This window comes from Triticum urartu, chromosome 6A (genome assembly GCF_056163025.1).
Source record: "Triticum urartu cultivar PI428250 chromosome 6A, HENAU_Tu73, whole genome shotgun sequence".
NCBI lineage: Eukaryota > Viridiplantae > Streptophyta > Magnoliopsida > Poales > Poaceae > Triticum > Triticum urartu.
In genome coordinates, this window is record NC_141878.1 from 19,381,793 (window position 1) to 19,407,809 (window position 26,017).

The 26,017-nt window shown below is 44.1% G+C and overlaps 1 long non-coding RNA gene across 1 annotated transcript; it reads right to left on the reverse strand.

Annotated features, from left to right (window-relative positions):
* Window positions 1-21,357: 21,357 nt before the first annotated feature.
* LOC125513794 (uncharacterized) lies at window positions 21,358-22,141 on the reverse strand. The gene is made up of 2 exons (XR_007286159.2): window positions 21,810-22,141; window positions 21,358-21,628 (listed from the first exon to the last, which is right to left on the reverse strand). It is a non-coding gene; the product is annotated as an uncharacterized LOC125513794 (long non-coding RNA).
* Window positions 22,142-26,017: the final 3,876 nt, after the last annotated feature.

The following is a 26,017-nucleotide window of genomic DNA, read 5'->3' on the forward strand; positions in this document are numbered from 1 at the left end:
CGACACTTTGCTGGATCGGAGTCCGGGGATCGTCATCGAGCTGAACGTGTGCTAGAACTCGGAGGTGTCGTAGTTTCGGTGCTTGATTGGTCGGGCCGTGAAGACGTACGACTACATCAACCTAACGCTTCCGTTGTCGATCTATAAGGGTACGTAGATCACACTCTCCCCTCTCGTTGCTATGCATCAGCATGATCTTGCGTGTGCGTAGGAAATTTTTTGAAATTACTATGAAACCCAACAGTGGCATCCGAGCCTAGGTTTTATGTGTTGATGTTATATGCACGAGTAGAACACAAGTGAGTTGTGGGCGATATAAGTCATACTGCTTACCAGCATGTCATACTTTGGTTCGGCGGTATTGTTGGACGAAGTGGCCCGGACCGACATTACGCGTACGCTTACGCGAGACCGGTTCTCCCGACGTGCTTTACACATAGGTGGCTTGCGGGTGACAGTTTCTCCAACTTTAGTTGAACCGAGTGTGGCTACGCCCGGTCCTTGCGAAGGTTAAAACAGCACCAACTTGACAAACTATCGTTGTGGTTTTGATGTGTAGGTAAGATTGGTTCTTGCTTAAGCCCGTAGCAGCCACGTAAAACATGCAACAACAAAGTAGAGGACGTCTAACTTGTTTTTGCAGGGTATGTTGTGATGTGATATGGTCAAGACATGATGCTAAATTTTATTGTATGAGATGATCATGTTTTGTAACCGAGTTATCGGCAACTGGCAGGAGCCATATGGTTGTCGCTTTATTGTATGCAATGCAATCGCGCTGTAATGCTTTACTTTATCACTAAGCGGTAGCGATAGTCATGGAAGCATAAGATTGGCGAGACGACAACGATGCTACGATGGAGATCAAGGTGTCGCGCCGGTGACGATGGTGATCATGACGGTGCTTCGGAGATGGAGATCACAAGCACAAGATGATGATGGCCATATCATATCACTTATATTGATTGCATGTGATGTTTATCTTTTATGCATCTTATCTTGCTTTGATTGACGGTAGCATTATAAGATGATCTCTCACTAATTATCAAGAAGTGTTCTCCCTGAGTATGCACCGTTGCGAAAGTTCTTCGTGCTGAGACACCACGTGATGATCATCGGGTGTGATAGGCTCTACGTTCAAATACAACGGGTGCAAAACAGTTGCACACGCGGAATACTCAGGTTATACTTGACGAGCCAAGCACATACAGATATGGCCTCAAAACACGGAGACCGAAAGGTCGAGCGTGAATCATATAGCTGATATGATCAACATAGCGATGTTCACCAATGAAACTACTCCATCTCACGTGATGATCGGACATGGTTTAGTTGATTTGGATCACGTAATCACTTAGAGGATTAGAGGGATGTCTATCTAAGTGGGAGTTCTTTAAGTAATATGATTAATTGAACCTAAATTTATCATGAACTTAGTACCTGATAGTATCTTGCTTGTTTATGTATGATTGTAGATAAATGGCCCGTGCTGTTGTTCCATTGAATTTTAATGCGTTCCTTGAGAAAGCAAAGTTGAAAGATGATGGTAGCAATTACACGGACTGGGTCCGTAACTTGAGGATTATCCTCATTGCTGCACAGAAGAATTACGTCCGGGAAGCACCGTTGGGTGCCAGGCCTGCTGCTGGAGCAACACCAAATGTTATGAACGTCTGGCAGAGCAAAGCTGATGACTACTCGATAGTTCAGTGTGCCATGCTTTACGGCTTAGAACCGGGACTTCAAAGACGTTTTGAACGTCATGGGGCATATGAGATGTTCCAGGAGTTGAAGTTAATATTTCAAGCAAATGCCCGGATTGAGAGATATGAAGTCTCCAATAAGTTCTATAGCTGCAAGATGGAGGAGAATAGTTCTGTCAGTGAGCATATACTCAAGATGTCTGGGTATTGTAATCACTTGATTCAATTGGGAGTTAATCTTCAAGATGATTGCGTTATTGACAGAATTCTCCAATCACTGCCACCAAGCTACAAGAGCTTCATGATGAACTATAATATGCAAGGGATGAATAAGACTATTCCCGAGCTCTTCGCAATGCTGAAAGCTACGGAGGTAGAAATCAAGAAGGAGCATCAAGTGTTGATGTTCAACAAGACCACTAGTTTCAAGAAAAAGGGCAAAGGAAAGAAGAAGGGGAACTTCAAGAAGAACAGTAAGCAAGTTGCTGCTCAAGAGAAGAAATCCAAGTCTGGACCTAAGCTTGAAACTGAGTGTTTCTACTGCAAGCAGACTGGTCACTGGAAGCGGAACTGCCTCAAGTATTTGGCGGATAAGAAGGATGGCAAGGTGAACAAAGGTATATGTGATATACATGTTATTGATGTGTACCTTACTAATGCTCGCAGCAGCACTTGGGTATTTGATACTGGTTCTGTTGCTAATATTTGCAACTCGAAACAGGGACTACGGATTAAGCGAAGATTGGCTAAGGACGAGGTGACGATGCGCGTGGGAAACGGTTCCAAAGTCGATGTGATCGCCGTCGGCACGCTACCTCTACATCTACCTTCGGGATTAATATTAGACCTAAATAATTGTTATTTGGTGCCAGCATTAAGCATGAACATTATATCTGGATCTTGTTTGATGCGAGATGGTTATTCATTTAAATCAGAGAATAATAGTTGTTCTATTTACATAAGTAATATCTTTTATGGTCATGCACCCTTAAAGAGTGGTCTATTTTTATTAAATCTCGGTAGTAGTGACACACATATTCATAGTGTTGAAACCAAAAGATGCTGAGTTGATAATGATAGTGCAACTTATTTGTGGCACTGCCGTTTAGGTCATATCGGTATAAAGCGCATGAAGAAACTCCATACTGATGGGCTTTTGGAACCACTTGATTATGAATCACTTGGTACTTGCGAACCGTGCCTTATGGGTAAGATGACAAAAACACCGTTCTCCGGTAGTATGGAGAGAGCAACAGATTTCTTAGAAATCATACATACAGATGTATGTGGTCCGATGAATGTTGAGGCTCGTGGCGGATATCGTTATTTTCTCACCTTCACAGATGACTTAAGCATATATGGGTATATCTACTTAATGAAACACAAGTCTGAAACGTTTGAAAAGTTCAAAGAATTTCAGAGTGAAGTGGAAAATCATCGTAACAAGAAAATAAAATTCCTACGATCTGATCGTGGAGGAGAATATTTGAGTTACGAGTTTGGTGTACATTTGAAACAATATGGAATAGTTTCGCAACTCATGCCACCTGGAACACCACAGCGTAATGGTGTGTCCGAACGTCGTAATCGTACTTTACTGGATATGGTACGATCTATGATGTCTCTTACTGATTTACCGCTATCGTTTTGGGGATATGCTCTAGAGACGGCTGCATTCACGTTAAATAGGGCACCATCAAAATCCGTTGAGATGACGCCTTATGAACTGTGGTTTGGCAAGAAACTAAAGTTGTCATTTCTGAAAGTTTGGGGCTGCGATGCTTATGTGAAAAAGCTTCAACCTGATAAGTTCAAACCCAAATCGGAGAAATGTGTCTTCATAGGATATCCAAAGGAAACTATTGGATACATCTTCTATCACAGATCCGAAGGCAAAACTTTTGTTGCTAAATTCGGAAACTTTCTGGAGAAGGAGTTTCTCTCGAAAGAAGTGAGTGGGAGGAAAGTAGAACTTGACGAGGTAACTGTACCTACTCCCTTATTGGAAAATAGTACATCACAGAAACCTGTTTCTATGACACCTACACCAATTAGTGAGGAAGCTAATGATAATGATCATGAAACTTCAGAACAAGATACTACTGAACCTCGTAGATCAACCAGAGTGAGATCCGCGCTAGAGTGGTACGGTAATCCTGTTCTGGAAGTCATGCTACTAGATCATGATGAACCTACGAACTATGAAAAAGCGATGGTGAGCCCAGATTCCGCAAAATGGCTTGAAGCCATGAAATCTGAGATGGGATCCATGTATGAGAACAAAGTATGGACTTTGGTTGACTTGCCCAATGATCGGCAGGCAATTGAGAATAAATGGATCTTCAAGAAGAAGACTGACGCTGACGGTAATATTACTGTCTACAAAGCTCGACTTGTCGCAAAAGGTTTTCGGCAAGTTCAAGGGGTTGACTACGATGAGACCTTCTCACCCGTAGCGATGCTTAAGTCTGTCCGAATCATGTTAGCAATTGCCGCATTTTATGATTATGAAATTTGGCAGATGGATGTCAAAACTGCATTCCTGAATGGATTTCTGGAAGAAGAGTTGTATATGATGCAACCAGAAGGTTTTGTCGATCCAAAGGGAGCTAACAAAGTGTGCAAGCTTCAGCGATCCATTTATGGACTGGTGCAAGCCTCTCGGAGTTGGAATAAACGCTTTGATAGTGTGATAAAAGAATTTGGTTTTATACAGACTTTTGGAGAAGCCTGTATTTACAAGAAAGTGAGTGGGAGCTCTGTAGCATTTCTGATATTATATGTGGATGACATATTACTGATTGGAAATGATATAGAATTTCTGGATAGCATAAAGGGATACTTGAATAAGAGTTTTTCAATGAAAGACCTCGGTGAAGCTGCTTATATATTAGGCATAAAGATCTATAGAGATAGATCAAGACGCTTAATTGGACTTTCACAAAGCACATACCTTGACAAGATTTTGAAGAAGTTCAAAATGGATCAAGCAAAGAAAGGGTTCTTGCCTGTGTTACAAGGTGTGAATTTGAGTCAGACTCAATGCCCGACCACTGCAGAAGATAGAAAATGAAAGATGTTCCCTATGCTTCAGCCATAGGCTCTATCATGTATGCAATGCTGTGTACCAGACCTGATGTGTGCCTTGCTATAAGTCTAGCAGGGAGGTACCAAAGTAATCCAGGAGTGGATCACTGGACAGCGGTCAAGAACATCCTGAAATACCTGAAGAGGACTAAGGATATGTTTCTCGTATATGGAGGTGACAAAGAGCTCATCGTAAACGGTTACGTTGATGCAAGCTTTGACACTGATCCGAACGATTCTAAATCGCAAACCGGATACGTGTTTACATTAAACGGTGGAGCTGTCAGTTGGTGCAGTTCTAAACAAAGCGTCTTGGCGGGATCTACATGTGAAGCGGAGTACATAGCTGCTTCGGAAGCAGCAAATGAAGGAGTCTGGATGAAGGAGTTCATATCCGATCTAGGTGTCATACCTAGTGCATTGGGTCCAATGAAAATCTTTTGTGACAATACTAGTGCAATTGCCTTGGCAAAGGAATCCAGATTTCACAAGAGAACCAAGCACATCAAGAGACGCTTCAATTCCATCCGGGATCTAGTCCAGATGGGAGACATAGAGATTTGCAAGATACATACAGATCTGAATGTAGCAGACCCGTTGACTAAGCCTCTTCCACGAGCAAAACATGATCAGCACCAAGGTTCCATGGGTGTTAGAATCATTACTGTGTAATCTAGATTATTGACTCTAGTGCAAGTGGGAGACTGAAGGAAATATGCCCTAGAGGCAATAAAAAGTTATTATTTATTTCCTTATATCATGATAAATGTTTATTATTCATGCTAGAATTGTATTAACCGGAAACATAATACATGTGTGAATACATAGACAAACAGAGTGCCACTAGTATGCCTCTACTAGACTAGCTCGTTAATCAAAGATGGTTATGTTTCCTAACCATGGACAAAGAGTTGTTATTTGATTAACGGGATCACATCATTAGGTGAATGATCTGATTGACATGACCCATTCCATTAGCTTAGCACCCGATCGTTTAGTATGTTGCTATTGCTTTCTTCATGACTTATACATGTTCCTATGACTATGAGATTATGCAACTCCCGTTTGCCGGAGGAACACTTTGTGTGCTACCAAACGTCACAACGTAACTGGGTGATTATAAAGGAGCTCTACAGGTGTCTCCAAAGGTAGATGTTGGGTTGCCGTATTTCGAGATTAGGATTTGTCACTCCGATTGTTGGAGAGGTATCTCTGGGCCCTCTCGGTAATGCACATCACATAAGCCTTGCAAGCATTGCAACTAATCAGTTAGTTGTGAGATGATGTATTACGGAACGAGTAAAGAGACTTGCCGGTAACGAGATTGAACTAGGTATTGGATACCGACGATCGAATCTCGGGCAAGTAACATACCGATGACACAGGGAACAACGTATGTTGTTATGCGGTCTGACCGCTAAAAGATCTTCGTAGAATATGTAGGAGCCAATATGAGCATCCAGGTTCCGCTATTGGTTATTGACCGGAGACGTGTCTCGGTCATGTCTACATTGTTCTCGAACCCGTAGGGTCCGCACGCTTAAGGTTTTGATGACAGTTATATTATGAGTTTATGCATTTTGATGTACTGAAGTTTGTTCGGAGTCCCGGATGTGATCACGGACATGACGAGGAGTCTCGAAATGGTCGAGACATAAAGATTGATATATTGGAAGCCTATACTTGGATATCGAAAGTGTTCCAGGTGAAATCGGGATTTAACCGGATTACCGGGAGGTTACCGGAACCCCCCCGGGAGGTATATGGGCCTTAGTGGGCCTTAGTGGAAGAGAGGAGAGGTGGCCAGGGCTGGGCCGCCCCCCCCCCTAGTCCGAATAGGACAAGGAGAGGGGGCCGGCGCCCCCCTTCCTTCTCTCTCTCCTCTTTCCCCCCTCCCGAATCCTATTCCAACTAGGAAAGGGGGGGAATCCTACTCCCGGAAGGAGTAGGACTCCTCCTAGCGCGCCATATCCTGGCCGGCCGCACCCCCCCCTTTGATCCTTTATATACGGAGGCAGAGGGCACCCCTAGAGACACAAGTTGATCCACGTGATCATATTCTTAGCCGTGTGCGGTGCCCCCTTCCACCATAGTCCTCGATAATATTGTAGCGGTGCTTAGGCGAAGCCCTGCGACATTAGTACATCAAGATCGTCACCACGCCATCGTGCTGACGGAACTCTTCCCCGACACTTTTCTGGATCGGAGTCTGGGGATCGTCATCGAGCTGAATGTGTGCTAGAACTCGGAGGTGCCGTAGTTTCGGTGCTTGATCGGTCGGGCCGTGAAGACATACGACTACATCAACCTAACGCTTCCGTTGTCGATCTACAAGGGTACGTAGATCACACTCTCCCCTCTCGTTGCTATGCATCACCATGATCTTGCGTGTGCGTAGGAAAATTTTTGAAATTACTACCAAACCCAACATTTGGCCCACACGTCGGGGTGACATGGCATGCTTTTGTGGATAAGATGTTGAGGTGGCCATGGGTCCCACATGTCATCCCCACTGTCTTCCAATCTCATCTCTCTCGTCCTCCTCCTAGTTGCGTCGTGCCACTGCCCCTTATTGTCCGCTGTTGCACCCTCTTTTGATCGCCGCCTGCTTCCTGACGCCGCACCGCCGTCCCTCCCGGTCCGCCGCTTGCCTCCAGACCAGGTCGTCGTTGCTCCCGTCCAGGCCAGCTTCACCGCCCGCACTCCAGGTCGGCGCTGCCTACTTCTAGCTCCGCCTCCACCTGCATGCTCTGAGGCTTTGCCATGCGTGCTCATGCATGCGACCCTACTGGTTCGGAGTTGCTTCTCTCGTGCACGGTCATGTGCCACTGGTACCCTACCTCCCGAACCACTTCATCTCCCTTGCGAAGCCAAGGCGTCGAATCTCACTGCTCGCGTCCGTGCGCGGGAAGTGTGCCTTGCTGCAGCCTTTGCTCTGCCGTGGTCGAACAAGGCCCCATGGCCACCGCTCGCCGCATGGCACCAGACGGCGCGTTCGCAGGCCGGTCGCTCAGATCCGGTGGTGGAGCAGCGCTAGGGGTGATGGAAAGTGTGTTGGCTAGCCAGCCGCTCGGATCCTGTGGTGGGCCGAGGCCGGTGGGGATGAGGTCAGGCGGTGGCGCTTGAATCGTGGGTTAGTGCGGGCGTCGCGTGCTGGTCATGGGATGGGCGGAGAGAGAGAGGAGGAGGAGGAGGAAGGAGAAGAGAGGAGAAAAGGAGGTAGGAGGCTCACGGGTGGGACCCATATCCACGTCAGCAAATTGTACATGTAGCCATGCCATGTCAGCCCGACAAGTGAGTCGCATCAGTCAGTTTTGTCATTTGCACAAGTTAATATGTGAATCCGTGTTATTTGTTAATCACTTGCCACAGAAGTGGTGGTGATTTGTGATTTTTGGCAAAAGCGGTGGCAACTTGTTACCTTAGCCACAAATATGATGGTTTTGAGCAATTTACTCACCAAATAATTGTCCGAAAAGTATAAATATTTTTCTTACAAAAGGTTTCCCTGCACAAATTTGCTTGTGCAGTTCCAACAACTTCTCCATGACCATGCCACACGATAAAGCTGTTAATCTTTCTTGATGTAAAAAAAATTTATTGATCTTTTTTACACCAAGGATGAGGGAAAAAAATTATATAAGACCAGGTCTCACGGGCTAGTAGGTGAGACTCGATGTGATCTTTCAACACGGAATCTCCTCTGATCCCCAGGGACTACATGGGGATCAAAACCAGCGGCTACTAGTTGCATTAGTCTGATGAGATAGCCTTAATCTCGTTCCTGCATGTATACAGGTAAAACACACATGAGCCCCTATGTATAGCCCGTAACATAAAAATATAAAATGCATACATGGAGCAATTAGGATTTGGCAAACCAATCGAATATACTTTTTTGCAAAATAAAAATGAGAGAAGATGTAATTATACTTCTTTTAAAGAAGAAAATGTGTTAATAATAAAAATTAATGTACTTAAAATGCAAAATGTGAATTATAATACCTTATTCCACCACCACCGCCAGGGGCATCGCCGGTGCGCCATGTCCATCTTAGATCCTTCCATGACGAGCTTCTTGTACCTCCCCAGCCATGGTTCAGAGGATAGTTATTTTCCATGTATTCCAGCCACTGGTTGTTGTCATCAAGGTCAAGAATTCAAGATCCTTCTCCTTCTTCAAGATCCAACATGTAGCTCAATGGTTAGAAATGCAGGTGTTGACCACCCCCAATCGATTAGGGATCAAATCACTGTTTCCACCTATGTGTCATATTAAGATTAGAATGTCGTTTAAGTGCGAGATGACGTGCTGTACGTGGTGGCTTCATCAATTCTAAAGTTCCACAACTCCAGTGTTTGATAAACATCACACAACAGGCACTGGTTGAGTCTAATTTAATAGGTATAACTGAAAGCCAGGAAAAGTAACACCTTCCAAAACCCGCACGAATCTTGCATGCATCCAAAATGATCACTGTCAACCACAAGATCATGGTCTTTCTCCTAAATTGAGCTGGTCAATCAATTGATTGAAGAGAATATAAACCAGACACCCTTTCTATGAGGTGTTTTCAATAATAACACCATGTTGCATTTTAATTACCCATCTCGGCCTTCCAAAACTTTATTAGAAAAAGAGGAATAACACCCTTTTTTTACAAATGGCAGAAGAAGTGCACTTGGATAGACTCTAGGACAACGTGCCATGGTCCCATGTGACAGTGCAGCTGTGGTGGTACCGAGAAGCAGAGGTTGCGTGGGCTTCTGGTGGCGGACGAGCCACGATAGAATGGGGTGCAAGTTCCTCAAGAAGTTCATGTTGATTATTCTAGCTTGCGTACAAGAAGAAAAGGCAGCATTTGATTGATTAAATCATGATGGTTAATTGGTTAGGATGAGGTCACATGCCAACTGAATGCTAGAAAATATATCATGTACAAATATGTCTTACATTTCTTTGTGACTTGTTCGGCTCTCAATGTCAGAGGGGTTAATAACACTAGTTGGTTGAGGATTTCTTCCATGAGGGATCCTTGGGGTCTACTTCCAAGGTGACATCTTCCTGCTTTGACCTAGTCGCCGTGATCTTTTCCTTGAGAAGAGCTTCGGCCTCGCCCGGCTCTTCCATGGGTGGGGCTGGGTCCATCTAGCTTGGGAGGCAGATATGGCTTTTCAATATAATGATTGTGAGGATTCCCTGCGACAATGTTATTCTTGTGGAAACAACATCCAACTTGGGATATCCATAGCTGCGTGGTTAGCGAAATTTAAGTAAGGGTGTGTATGGAAGCCTTATGACAAAGGTCACTGTACACTAACCACAACTCTAGGGGTTTTAACAAGAAAAAACACAACACTGGGACTAATCTGGAACAAAAAAATCCAAATCTACTAGTAGAACAAAATATGACAACTGGGCCCCAATAGTCATAGACACGAGGAGTGAGATCTATTTTTTCTTACACTGGAGCTCGGCTTGAGCTAAGTCAACTAGACATGAGCTGAGCCGAGCTAAGCTCAAAATAGACTTGCCAACATGTTTTACCTTACAAAAAATGTTCAAATTTCAAAATGTTAAATTGGCTGAAACTATCCAAGGTTAAAAATTTAAGATGTTTTGAATTACTGTAACTTTTTAGATGGTTTTGAAAACTTTGGTTTCTTGAAGAAAATTTAGCCAAATCTTACGAAAACTGTCCAAATTTTAAAATGGTTGGGCTGAATAGGCTGAACATTTCCTAGTTTGATCACTTAAGATGTTTTGAATTACTAGAAAAAAAATTCAAACTTCTTTGAAACTGGAAATTTTTGCAACACCCTTAAAAATGTCCAAACCTTGAAATGTTTAGTCTATTTTAATATTTTGATTTTATAAGTTAGCTGAGATGAGTTTGGCTTAAGCTGTCTTCTCAAGCCAAGCCATCATTATAGTTAGTTAACCCACATGCCATAATTTTCCTTAACTGACTAATTGCAGCATTTTTTCTGTTACCGGTTAGTCCTAGACTTGTGGTTTTTTTGTTAAAAGCACCCAGAGTTTTGGTTTTGTGTTATCTGAGCTAAAAAAATTGTATTTGTGAAATTTCCTCTTTTATTCTTTGTATAATTTATAATATTATTTCTTAGAGGCCTCGTGTACTTTTAGCACATAAAGAGTATTACACATTTTCTTAGAGACCACAAGTTCCTCACGCAGTTCATGTCACCTCGATGGACCACAAGTTCCTCACGCATTTGGGCGGCGCCAAAGTTGGATCAGTCCATCGATGAATACGTACTAAAGTAGACCCGGATTCACACCAATCGTTGCGTGCATGACAATTAATATTGAGAGAATTCCATATCTAACACCTAATTAAATTGTGTTTCCCTGCTTGACACTGAAATACATTTTCTTCCTTATCTAATAATAAGTCTAAAATTTGTTCCCTTGTGACGCTTTCATCCATTTTGACCGGAAACTCGCAGGAGCACGCAAGGGCGGGGCATGCACCTACCAAGCCCTTCCCGGTTGCTTCGCGATTCACAAAATAGTTGGATCCCGCACAAGGCACGGTAACTTTTTAGTTTCAATCGTTAAAACTTACGATTTCGCATATGGAAATTTAGATTTTCTTGGTCGTGAGTATCAAGTTTTAGAGTTGAAACTTTAAGTGATTTTTTGTCGGTAGTAAGTACTAAAATCATAATTATATCGGTCGCTCGTACTAAGTTTAAAAAATTAAAACTTAACATTGTTTTGAAAAATTATCAAAACATTCAAAATGGATCTTATTTGAAAGTTCTGGTCACGAGAAACACAAATATGAAAATAATGAAATATAGGGTGGGCTTTAGGTCCATCTAACAATTTTTAAAAATCTCTAAGGGCCCATGTAGGTTATATGGCTAGATGATGGAGAGTTTAGTAATGCCACAGATTTGGAGAAAGAGTTGGACCTCTTTATAAGGGTTTCTCTTCCACATGTTATTGGAGCTTGGGAAAAGAAGTGGCTTTCGCGAGCACCTTCTCCCCTGCCCATCTCGCCACGTCAGACCTCGCGTCACGTGCGCCGTGTTTCATGAATGAGCTAAGCTCGTACCTACCTCGTCGTCGTTCTTGTGCTTCTTGGCCTCCTTCTTCTAGTAGAACTCCCTCTCGGCTTGACATACTCTAGATGTGTACGAGCAAACGCCGCCATGACCTCCTCGTCCCCCTGACGGATGTTGACGCGCTCGTCGATGACAATACGAGGAGCCTGGATCGGGCTCAAATCAATTGTCACCTGCGAGCCGATGTGCTCCACATCCGCCAAAGTCGGGATCTCTTGCCGATGGAGCTCTTGCGCGAAGGAGCCATGGCGGTGGGCCAAAGAGTAAGCGGGTAGCTGCGGTCATCCCGGTCCGCAAGTATGCCGAACCCAAGGATTGCAGCGTCCGGGGAGAGGGTCGTGGTGAGGAGGTGCATGTCCTTGCCGCAGAGGCCGACTGCGGTGGCACCGGCGAGGCTGATGAGGGAGACGAGCTGCTTCTTGACCTTGTCGACCAGCACCATCTCGACGACCTCCATGGTGAGAACATCGGTGACACGGAGGCCTTTCCGGAACTGCGAGACGCCGACGAGTTGCAGCTACGAATTTATCTCCGGACCGCCGTCGTGCACTAGCACAGGGCGCATGCCAACTTAGGAGAGGAGGACCAGGTCGGGGATAACCGACACCTGCAACTCCGATGACTTCATGGCCGCGCCGCCGTACTTCACCACCATATAGCTAATAAAATTAGTATAAAGTTGGGTCATCTATTTTAGAACGGAGGGAGTAGCTAATAAGGTCTGCATCTGTAATTAATGCACTGGCAAGGAGATGTGGAAGTTGAAAGCAGACCTCTCTTAGTTGACCATTGGTAGAGTTCAACTCCTTCAGATGATTTATTTTCCTTGCTGCATGTGCTTGCATATAGGTAACATGTTCATGGTGGCAAACATTATCCCCTCTTGAAGACTCCATAACACTGCCCTATTTAGAGGATTCAGAAGTGCAACCTTTGCCTTGAACAATTCCTCGTGCAGGTTATCGACCCTATCATGAGCTTCATTTAAATCTGCTAGAAGTAGTTTCCTTGCTCGTTTCGAATTCTTCACTTCATTTTGTGACGAAGCCACTGTTGCCTGTGGGTAAAATTTTCAAACCTTGGTGATTGGTCCCATAATCAGATTGTTCAAACAATAGTAATTCAGAATGTGCACAAAATAGACTCTCAAATAGTATCATTGTCTTACAGCACAGCTCATGTCTCCTTTTATTCTTACTTTGAAATGTTGTACAGAGAATTACTAATTTCCTGTAGAGCAAGTTATGAATTGACATAATCAGATTATATGCTCGCAGGACAGCTCAAGAAAAGGAGAGCCTGCATCTTTGCTCCTTAAACTATCAATTAAACAACGGCCAGAAGTTTGTTGTTTGTCAAACCTGTCCTGTTCTAATTCACAGTAAACTTGGTATGCCCATCTTGCACTTCTAACTTTTGTAGTCATCAAGATTTAATTCTGGCAATTAGAAACAAAAAGATTGCACAATAATGATTGAAAATCCACGCTCAATTAAAATGCCACGCCTGCGTGCTCGATGATGCGGCTCCCACGTTGTCGAAAGCGGCGGCGGTGAGCATCTGCTTGGCTCAGGAGTTGAAAGGTGTGTGCATGGACTGTTGTTGTTTTATTTGTGTTTCATCCCTGTCTCTCCCTCTCTGTTCTCTTTCTTTCTCTTTCTAGCAGCAGCGGCCAGCAATAGCTCCATTAAGTCCTTTATTTATCTAAATGTGCAGAAATCAACTCCTCTCTCTCTGCTCTCTCTGATCCCCACGTATCTCTCCAACATCTTCGCTAGAGCAGGAACTCGTCACAAATAGTCTTCGGCCACGGTTGTAGCGACACCCCTATCCACTCTCCGCCGGCGCCATATCTCCCTTCTCTAGAATCTCTATCTGCTCGGATATGAAAAATAATTGAGGGAGGAACGAACCTCTCAGGGACTCTTTTCCGAGTCAGAGTTCGTGATCTTGAGTTAGAGTTCTTGATTGATGTGTGGCGGGCACTGCGCGGACGGAAGAGGAGATTTTGACGCGAACAGCAGAAGCTCTGCCTTTGCATTATAGAAGAAAGAGAAGTCATTACAAAACCAATAGAGCCTAGCTCAGACACTATACCCACGCACTAGAACAACAAGAAAAAGGAAGAGAATATTTTGATCCGCGGCGAGATTAGTCTACATCGGACGTCGGAGGTGACTGCGGCCAGCGTCGGCGGGCGGCGGCGGCAAGGACGCGAGAAGTGCGAGAAGGACGGAGGAGGCTGCTTTTTTAGATAATACTCCCTCTGTAAACGAATATAAGAGCGTTTAGATCACTATTTTAGTGATATAAACACTCTTATATTTCTTTACGGAGGGAGTACTAGCAAACATGCCCGTGCCGCCCCAATAAGCATTGCTCAAGACTGTCCTTGTTGCTTGCCCTTGTTCCCACCTAAGCTGATGGTGCATGTGATAAATTTATGTGAATCAAGCTAGATGGCTCACCATCAAAGGTAGGGACCACATGGATGTTGACGTCCCGGATCAAATGGCCTCAAACATCTCATCCATCGAAGGCATTTCCTCGGTCGGCGTCTACGTCCCGTCGAGCAACCGCGTCTCCCTTGAACTTACCCGATCTATCGTGACCAGTCGCCACAGGAGGAGCATCCGTCGGCGGGCTTGAGAGCTTGTATGACGACTGGCGCATCATCCAATTACAATAGGTGCAATGGCATGTGGAAGGCGGCATTGCGCTCTTTGGTGTGTCGCTTGAATGACGTGAACGACAACTTATGTCGCCTTGTGATTGCCATTGCGGTCGTGGGTTTGGTTGGCGTCATGTTATAATAGGCTGCAGAAGGGGATTGGGCCTTTTTAGACTTCATTACAATTTTGTTTTTATTTAATCTACTGTTTTAGAGTTTGTTTTTAATTTTATTGCCCGATAGCAGATTAAGTTTGTATGGATTAAGATAAAGAAGTTTGCATGGATTGAGCAATGATGATGTGAATGCATGTGCTAGCTCAACCTTTTTTTTCTTTTATATTACCAAGCAGTGTGGTTAGCTGGTTAGTTCACCCAAAAAAAATCCACACACATACACAGAATGACAAGATTCAGAGAGATCTCACATGGTGGTGCAATGAAAAAATGTGAGGCGGAGACATAGAGTAGTGCTGGTGGCTGATCAGTCAGAATTTTTGTTGACTGATCGACACCTGGCTTTGCCCACCGCTGGTCTCAGCTGCATCCAGATCAAAATAAAATAAAACCCCAGCCCAGCCAAAACCCAACCTGGCTGCCAGGCATCCTGACGCCAACCACAGCCACACACACGCACGCGAGGGGATAAGCGCCAGGCCCACACGCATGCGAGGGGATAAGCCCCGCGCCGCTCCTCTCCAACCTGTGGCCGAGGCCCCGTTTGCCTCCATCGATTCCCTTCCCCTCTCTCCTCTCGCTTGCAAGACCCCCGTCGCCGTCGGCCAGCTCTCCCTTCCCCGGCGCTCCCTCTCTCTAGACTCTACACCCGCAAGCGTGCTCCGCCTCCCCGCTCGCTGGGCTCTCTCCCCTCCCCAGCTCGACCGTGCCTCCAAGCCGAGCGCCTCCAGCTGCAGCTCGTCGGCCACGCTCTCCGACTGTTGCGCCTTCCCTCCCGGCCAGCATCCGGGTCTCCATCTCAGGCCGCGATGCACACCGCCACGCGCGAGCTGGAGTAGTAGGGAGGTTGCGCCGTGATATCCGAATCTGCCGCCTTCCTGCCTCGCCTGCCATCGGGAGGAGGACGACGGAGAGGAGCGCCCGTTCGTCCGCCGCGTGGGCCACGCAGCTGCCTCAGCCCAGCTCAGCTGCGAAGCCGTCGTCCGCCATCTCTCTGCCCTGCTCGAGTGAAGGTTCTGCAGGTCTTTGGTGAGCGTGGGCCGGCGAGGTTTCAAGATCCCTGGTTTCTATTGTCTCTCTTTTTGTTTCCTTCGTCGCACCGCCCTCGCGTGGCGCGCGCCTTGCCCCAAGAGAGCACGGAGGCCGCCTGCACCGCGACGCCTCGGCCCGCCAAGGCCAGTGCCGAGGCCGACAAGGCCCGCGGGAAGGCCAAGGGCATCGCCAAGCAGCAGGAGGACTTGTGGGCTAGGCTCGCCTGCCTCAAGCGCGCCCGCGAGCTCGTCCCTGTGCCGGCTAAGGCCACGTTCAGCGACTTCATGTCCTCGGTGGTCTCCAACGCCCGCCGCGACGCCTCACCCCGTTCTTGGGCTCGGGCGGTGCGGACGCCCGCTGCGACGCATCACACTTTCTTGGGTTCTGCAGCGTGGACGCCGGCGGCAAGCGGCAGCGCGTGCCGGGAGGTGGAGGATGGCAATGGATAAGGATTAAGGAGCACTGATGGAATTGTAACTAATGCAGGGTCTTGTTTGCAAAAATGAAACGTTATCTTCAGAAAACACTTAACATAGGACTGCACCTTAAATTCTCATAAACTGAGGGACTTTTTTGTAAAAGTGCCGACGACTGGTGATCTTAACGTTGCTTTATTAGTAGGTAGAGATAGAGATATAGAGCAGGTGGATGCGGTCACGGGAGAGTATGCGGCCCAATAATAGCATTATGCAACCCAGGCCCAATACGGTCATTGCAGTCGTTCTTTTTTAGAGTCCAGAGAATAAACGAAACGGACTTTAGAACTTATGACCGAAAAACATTAATCCCTCTATTTTTATATACAAAGCCGCAAACTTGGATTACAGATACTAATGTAAAATTTAATGCATGTTTTACAAGTCAACTTTTTTTCTTGTTTACTGGGATCATTAATACTTCGCATGCATGCAAAGAAACTGAGTGGAAGAAATAGCTGACTGTCATTATGACTGCATGCATGCAAGTATTAAATATGTTCTTAGTACAAGAAAATATCATTAATTTTACCTTGATTACTATTGGTGGCCTTGTATAGATGCAAAATGTATATTTCATAGTGGCCTTATATATAAAAATGGAGGGAGTACTACGGATGTAAAAAAAATCACGACGATGAGCGGGCGGGCAGAAGCGATAATCACTTTATTATTATTACTAGCAAAAGCGCCCGTGCGTTGCAACGGGAGAGAAAACATAACACATGCTCTTAACTCAACAACAATCACTCAAGACCACAATAGGTCCATCTCCTTTATTTTTGCGAGGCGTCATATTTGTGTTGCCGATTATCCTCCTTCTCATCCTCGCCAACGATGGCCTCGGTGTTCACACAAAACAACAAAAAATGTGTGTTGAATATGGTTAATCCTAAGACGTCTCTCTCTCCCTCTCCTCCCTCTCTCTCTCTCTCTCTCTCTCTCTCTCTCTCTCTCTTTCTCTCACTCTCGCGATGAGAAATCTGTTGTTTTCCCCTACGGCATTTTTCAGAGGTATGCATGTGTAGTTATCGATATTTTCTTTTCCCTATATGGTTATGGTGGGGTGTTTCTTTGCAATCTGGATCGCCGCTGGTATGAAAAAAATGAATCTTGCTCTATAAATTATAAGTTTGCTTCCATAACAATATTTTTAAAATATTTAACAGGTAGAATTAACATCATATTTAGATTCCACACATTTTTCTAATAAAATTTTATATATAATATGTTAAAATTAAAGTTACGGTTTAAAAGATACAGATAATTTAGAAAATCATTTGGTTTGACTCAAATATATTCCAAAATAATATTTAAAAATACTTAACAGCTAAAAATAATATCATATTCATATTCTACATATTTTTCTAATCAAATTTCATATATAACATGTTCAAATCGGAGTTATGGTTTAAAAGATATGGATGATTTTAAAAAGCATTTGTTTGACTTAAATATGATCCGCGGATGAATTACCTAAAACATCAGGGGGGGTTTCGAAAAATATAAAATAACGGTTTTGGTGTGACTTAAATCCGGATGACGGGTTGATTTCAAGAAAAGACAGGAACTTTTGTGTAAAATACGAAAATAACGACTCGTTTTAATTTAAAACAGGATCGCGGGTTGAATTCTCTGAAATAGAGGGACTTTTCTGAAAAATGCATGATGGACGAAAGAAACCCAATTTGCTTTTATTATTAGGTAAATATTATTATTATTATTATTATTATTATTATTATTATTATTAGGAAAGATTTAAAGCAAAAGAGTGATTTTTCGACACAGGGTGGATTTTATTACTCAAAATGAAGCATCGAGATAGTGAGGACACACCCAGCCTCTGCATAGGTAGGATGCACACAGCCAACACTAACGCATACACACAAAAAATCGCCGGCAAATAGCAAAGTCATATAAGACCAAAGCTACGCCTAAGCGAGAGAGAGAAAAAAACCGCCCTGAAGCATTCTAAATCGCGATCGACAACCTACTACAATGACCATATCCGCACCAATCATCTCATGACACCACAAGGACATCGACATTCTTCAACAGCAACGCTTTCAAAAAGGGAGCGACGCTCGAGCACCGCTGTCACCGGAACCAACCACCAAAGGGCAAATTCTAGGTTTTCACCTTGAAGAAACTGTCTGAGCATCTCCGAGCAATGCCTTCAACAAGGTAACGACGGCGAAACATCGTCATTGCCAGGTATAACCGACATGGTTCTGACCTAGGTTTTCACCCCGGAGCTCGAGAGCGGGTACTCAAAAAGCACCACCATCGAAGTCAAGCATGTGTTGTCGCCACCTCTTTTTCACAATCCTAGCAGCTACATGTGCTGGGTTAGAAAACCGACAGCCTCCACTGCGCAACCATACCCTCTGCGTCAAGACATCATCCATAGATTGCATAACACCACCGAAGCAACCACGAGATCTTGGAGAGTATCACTTGCAAAGACCTTTCATTCGCTATCGCAGTCCGCCGTGAGGTCGCTCCCACGTCGAAGTGTTAATCCTCGACCAACACCGATGACAGAGCACTTCACCGCCGATTGTCGCCTCGCCGGCCTTGAACACCACCGTGTATATCCGGCCAAGCCCGCAACTGCCGGTCGGACCCTCACAGGTACCGGTCTTGTCGCGATCCGTGCGGCGAATCCTTGCGTGATAGAGGTGGAGAATCTTCATCCAGCTGAGGACGTCAGGGCCTCACGCCATCACCCTCCCTGGCCAGATGCAAGTCGGACCACACCGGTGACTTACTGCAATAGGCGTCGGACATGCAACAGCCAAAGATCTAAGACCAATCGATGGCATCTCAGTTAGGCACTACCAGCTTTGACGAAGACGGAGGATCGTGAATTTGCTTCCAGGACTCAGCCAGCAAGGAAGCAAGCTAGCCCCGCGCCACTGGCACAGAGCGTGCCACCCTTCCATTCGGAGCCACCACGCCACCGGACGCCAAGCCCCGCTGCCAACCGACGGGTCGCGTCGACGCGCCGCCACGAACTGCTGCCCTGCAGCACGGCAGCCGCCGCGAGGAGACACCCCGCTGGCGCCGTCGGCCACGCGGGCTTTGCTCGGCGACGTCCTCCGATGGCGGCGCGGCGGGAGGAGTTGGTAGGTCGACTGGCGGCGCTAGGGAGTGATGTGGGACTATAAATTAGTAAACAACCTTTAGGTCGGGAGTGGAGGTCATGGGCTCCATCCCCCACACAAGCAATTTTTTTTATCCACCCTGCTAGGAAGCCCACTCACATCGCTCGCCATCGACATTGATAATTCTAGCCCAGGCGCGTACAAAGTTGAGTTGCAGACTATTTTTGAGTGATTTACATTGATGGTGTTAGAACTTGACGTAAACGGTTACTTTGGTACTAGAAATTGTGACATACATCGAAGTGATGCCAAAACTTGGCTTTGACATGCAAATACAGTGCTTATCTCGTTTGTATATGAAAAATTACATTAACTAGGCACATGGGGCCTGCTATCAGCCTCTGGAACGGGTAGAAGGGGCGTGTGGTCTGGTTTTTGTGAAAACACCCTTGAAAAAAAACTGTTGAAGCGGGAGGTATTTATTTTTTTTCATCTCTATATGACCAGTGGGTCACGCAAAAGTGAATGAAAATTAACCAAAAATGTGACCACGTTGTATCGAGCGCACGATCTACCACCAGCAGAAGAATCATGCTAACCACTCTACCTACCCGATTAGCATATCCATTATACTCCCTCCGTTCCTAAACGTAAGTCTTTTTAGACATTTCAAATGAATTATAACATACGGATGTATGTAGATATATTTTAGAATGTAGATTCACTTATTTTGCTTCGTATATAGTCATTTGTTGGAATCTCTAAAAAGACTTATATTTGGGAACGGAGGGGTAGATAACAAAACTATGTATTCGAGCCGGCCGCATGTGGAGCTTAAATGAAGTACAGATAGTGCATCCCATTTTAAATTTGTAGAAAGTATGTAAATTATAATCTCACAAATAAAAATAATGTTTGAATATTCATGTGTATAAAAATTTTACATACAAAGAAAATAATTTATTTTAAAAAATTGTTCACATATTATTTAAAATATTCATATATCTAAAATAGTATTTATGAAGTATAAACAATGGTCATATAATTTAGAATAATAAAAATATTTATAAGATTACAATTCAAAAAATACTTTAATTATACAGACATTAAATTTTAAAATAGTCATAATTTAAAATTTGAACTATTTATATAAGGATATTTTGTATATAATTTAAATATAATCCTTGAGTGTATAATATTTTTGTATTCACTAAACATTCATATTTAATAAAAAAATTAAATGTACATATTAACTAAATATTTTTTCTATAATACACAGTTGTATATTTAAATGTGTTTATTTACTATTCATCATGTGTATGTATAATATAATACACCAATATTCATATTTAATTTTTATTACTTACATTTTATCAATAAAGTAGAAAATAGCTCGTGTAAAATGGGTCGCACTATCTGCGGTCTGGTCCACATGCTTACAGGTCCAATACAAATAGGATTGTCATCCATTCGGTCATGTGAATGTTAGCGGTGCAGTGGTTAGTTATCTTGCATTTTGGGTGCAGGTCGTGTGTTCGTTACCTGACGTGCACTGTTTTCGTTCAATTTTCACTTTCGGGATCCACTGGCCATAGAGGTGAAAAAATACCTCTTCCTGGTCAGCAAATTTTTTTGTGAAAAAAATTATATTTCAAGGGTGTTTTCACAAAAACCAGGCCACACGCGCCTTCTACCTGTTCCAGACGCTGACAACGGGCCCCATGTGCCTAGTCAACCTAAATTACATATGGAAATGGAATAAGCATTGTATTTGCACGCCAAAGCCAAGTTTTTGCACCACTTCGATGTATGCCACAACATCTGGCACCAAAATGACTGTTTGCGTCAAATTCTAACACCATCAGTGTAATTGACTCACCATTTTTCTATTTCCCATTAAAATAGGAAGCCCACTTACATGGCTCGACCCACATCAATAATTCTGGCACATGTGACGTAGGGACAATCCAAACATTTGGAGAAACGCACCCTCCTTTAGTAGATATAGAATTAAGGAATATTTGGTAGATTCTCAACCTCTTGCATTGCCCATTGTCAAGTCATCATACTACTCAACATTATTATTTGTTACACACACCCTATGATAGTTGCAACATGTTTCTTATTCAACACTCCCATTGGCATGTACAAGCTCCGAAGAATAGGTAACAAAACCCTTCGATAGAGCCCTCCTTGTGGCATGCATCAACACAAGGATCATGCTTGCATGGTACAGACGTATAGGTCCGGCTATCTCGAGTGCACATCTTTGCTTCCGAACCTACAAAATAACCACATAATTTTTTGTACAAAAAGAAATTCAGATCTTATGATGTTCCACAAAGGAACAGGATAAAAAGTTGTGGCATGGAGTACAAAATTCACAGAGGAGGAAACAAAGTATAAAACATGCATTGATGAAGTTCCTTGTTCTTCATGTGAAATTTTCAGACAACGCTTACCAGGAACTAAAAGTGGCATGAGCAAGAACAGGCATAACAGTCCTGTCATCTTGACCACTCCCATGACTCCAAGAATAAATAGTCCCAAAAGCAAGTAAGCAAGCATGAAATTGACGCATCAGAAGAGGCCACACCCTATCTTATAGCCTCGAAAGATGAGTCCTAAAAAAGTCAAAGAAATGATTATGTGATCCTATCTAGAAGATATGCATATTGCAATTCTGATATTCTAAAAGATTTGGCTATATCTGCATGGAAGCCATTATGAAAGAAGATACGACCACCAAATTTATGGAGTATAATACTGTAAACATTTAACTTTTACATGCATGCTACAATTCTGATATTCTATCGACATGCGGCTCTATCTGCATGAAAACCATTATGAAAGAAGATACGGACTGAATTTATGGAGTATGATAATGCACTAGTAGAAAAATGCCCATTTGTCCCGGTTCATAAGGCCTATTTCTCTCGGTTCGGGAACCGGGATTAAAGGGTCGGTACAAAAGCCCAATACCTTTAGTCCCGGTTCTTATACGAATCGGGACAGATGGGACTCCACGTGGGGCCTTTTGTCCCAGTTGGTAGCATCAACCGGAACCAAAAGACATCCACGCATCAGCAATTCAGGGGTTGGGGTTTTTGTTTTTGTTTTTGAAGGGGGGGTTGGGGTTTTTGGGGTTTTGTAGTGTTAATATAGGGGTTTCATATATTGTGTTAGCTAGCTAATAGAGAGAAGTGTCCTCTCTTATCTCCGTGCTTGGTCGACGCTACGTACTATACGTATAGAGAGGACTCGACACGCTAGCTGGTAAGCAAATGAAGGAAACTATTAAGTACAGAAGATCGTCATGAACATATACAGAGAGAAGTGATCGACCTCTCCTTCTTCGAGATTGGTCGAAAAACAAGTTTTCGTATATCTATCCGACGCTACTGGCTACATATATACAATATTAAGATCTCTTATAATTCCCTAACTTCTGAACTCAAGTTCCACATGGTATTCTTCGGCTTTACTGATGACGTGGTCAAGAAAGAATTCCGCCAATTCCTCTTGAATTGCTCGTATGCGATCTTGTGGTAGGAGTTCATTCCTCATCTGCCACGTCTAATTTGAAGAAGGGGGTCAATACATATATATAAATGAAACTCAACACAAATGATGGTATAATAAAATGAAATTGTGAATATTATTGCTTACGCACTTCAAATTGTCTTTTAGAGTAGCCCCGTTTATTTTTACAAGTCGTGTTGTGAATGAACTCGCAAACATAGTACCCACAGTAATTATTCCCAGGTTCCTGCCACAAGCACTTTACGAGAAATAGAGGTCAATCAAACTGATAATGAAGCATTATAAATGGTATTGATAAAAGTAGTTAGAATCAACGGGAGATGCGCGGAACTAGCTAGCTAGTAGTACTTACTTTCGGGCATGTGGCAGTCCCGGAGCTTGTGCGGTGAATACTTTCCAAGCCCTGCGGGACAAAGAAAACAATTACTTGATATCAGAAAATGAACAAAGTTGCGGATATGGTGCGATAATGATAGATTGAACTTACTTCTCGAGCATTTTAGTCATGTCCGCATAGTCCTCGGGATTTTTTCGTCTCGAGTCTAAGACGGTTATTAGTCCCTTCTCAAGCTTAATCTCTAGGAGAATAAAGTGAAAGTTGTGCACGCATGCATAACTCATCAATTACATTACTCGAACGACCATTGAAATGTAATGGCCATCAAGTTTGAATGCTCATATGATGTAGGAAATGTCGTACTCGGATGACGAAAGTCTCCCGGGGAGTGCGACTGGTGCCACGACGACCGAGGTATGTGCGACAGGCCTCACCTAGACGAAGATCGGCGCTTCGGCATTAAGCTCAAGGAGACCTTCGATGTTGAAACGGTACGCAATGATGACAAGTGTTTTTTCGTAATTAAGCACGACTTCAACTATTTCGACGTGTAATTTTCATCTTTTACAATTCGACTAGCTTATCTCATGTCATGCAAGACGCTATGTCTTGGAGAGGATGGGTTTTGAAGACCATGAAAGGATGAAAACAAAGAAAATTCACCTAAGGACCCATCATGGTATGGATTTCGAAGTAAAACTGTACAATTCTGAGAGCGTCACCCATTTTGGTTGCACGGAGATAAGAGTGGACACTTCTCTCTATTGGCTAGCTAACAACCTAAATTAACCCCCAAAACCCTTAAACCACCCCCTTTCAAAAAACAAACCTCAGCTCCTGCCAGTTGTTGACGCGTGGATGCCTTTTGGTCCCGGTTGGTGTCACCAACCGGGACCAAAGGCCCTCCTGCCTGGGCTCACCGCAGCGACCACGTGGAGGCCCATCTGCCTCGGTTCGTGTAAGAACCGGGACTAAAGGCTTAGGGCATTAGTAACGACCCTTTAGTCCCGGTTCGCCAACCGGGATAGATGGGCCTTACGAACCGGGACTAATGGCCCTTTTTCTACTAGTGAGGGCCCGCCCTGCACATATTACATTTTAATTGGTCATGTTTTCTTACAACCGGATACACAATATATTTGAAAAGTAGAAATCCTTTAGTGTTGAAGTTAACGACAATATAAATCGCGAGCGAGCGAAGGGAGGGAGCGAAGGGAGGAAACTAGTTGGAGGGTATCCTTAGCGGAGGATGAAGGGGTCTGTGTGTGGGCCTGATACGTATCAAATCGCGAGCGAGTGAAGGGAGGAAGCAAGAAAAGGAGGACATGCCGTTTGGCCTTTTGGATGCATGCAGCTCCAGAACGTCACATCTGGATTCTACTACTAAGTCATGGTGCTTGATGCAATGAAGTACTGTATTTCTCTATCACCTCGTTTGGATGTTGATATTGAGGCCTAGGTATTGATATTAGCATTGGGCGGCCCAAATGCCATTGTTTAGATGGTCAAGGAATTGAGTCGCTGAATTGGCCTAAGATATTCGTTGGCCCGCTCTCGCAACCTGCGTAGCTATTCCTGAAATCAGAGGTCAGGAGCTCGACTTGGGCTGATATTCGGGATCAAACGCTCGACTTACCACTTCGCCAGACTCGAGGGAAAGGAACAGACGAAAGATCAAGAGAGGAGGCGGACAGAGGCGCGACACGAAGCTCCTGACGGCGCAGGTCATTCCCTCTCCGCCGTCCTCCTCTCTCTACTCTTCGGCGGATCTGCACCTCCTCCGCGTGCGCCAACCTCCATGCACGCTCACCTCCCCTGGCCGTCGTCTTCTTGACCCACCACCACACGCTTGCCGCCGATGGCACGGGCAACCTCCCCCCATTGATGTTTCTTCCTCTAGCCCCATGGCAATCGTACCCTAACCCTCTAATCAATTCTAATTCCCACATGTAGTGACTACCCACTGTATGTGCTTGTATGCTGAGATTTTTCCACTTTTGTAGGTTAATGGATTTGAGCATGGATCCACAACAGGCGGATCCAAAGTGTTTGATGTGGGTCATGCATGCTGTGGGTCTGTTAGCCTTGTGATGTTGATACAAAATTTGGTTTTGGTCCTTTTCATGCTTGATTGATTGTACAATTTGTTGATTCATATGTTGTACAAATACTTGATGCTTAGATTTTTATTTCTGATGTGTGATTATTCACATATAATTTAGTTTTAGACATTACATCAAAGTACAATTTTCATCTGAGAAATGAGCAACTCCAATGTATCGAATGGCCATCCATACAAGCTTCAGAATTGAGCCTCTTATGCGAGTTCCAAGTGTGAATTCTTTGCACATCTGAACAATAGAATTCCGGTTCAATGTCAATATGAAAAGGTCAGTGAGATTTGATACTGAGCCCGATTCAATTCCATGGCCTTGAATGATATCAACATCCAACACAGAGCATATGATCTATTGCGCTGCTATGCATCATGTCTGAGTAATTTCCTTTGTCCTCGTTGAAAGATCGTGGATGTCGCCTAGAGGGGGGGGTGAATAGGCGTTTTAAAATAATTACGGTTTAGGCTTGAACAAATGCGGAATAAACCTAGCGGTTAATTTGCCAAGCACAAAACCTAAAACAACTAGGCTCACCTATGTGCACCAACAACTTATGCTAAGCAAGATAAGCAACTATGTGATAGCAAGATATATGACAAGAAACAATATGGCTATCACAAAGTAAAGTGCATAAGTAAAGGGCTCGGGTAAGAGATAACCGAGGCACGAGGAG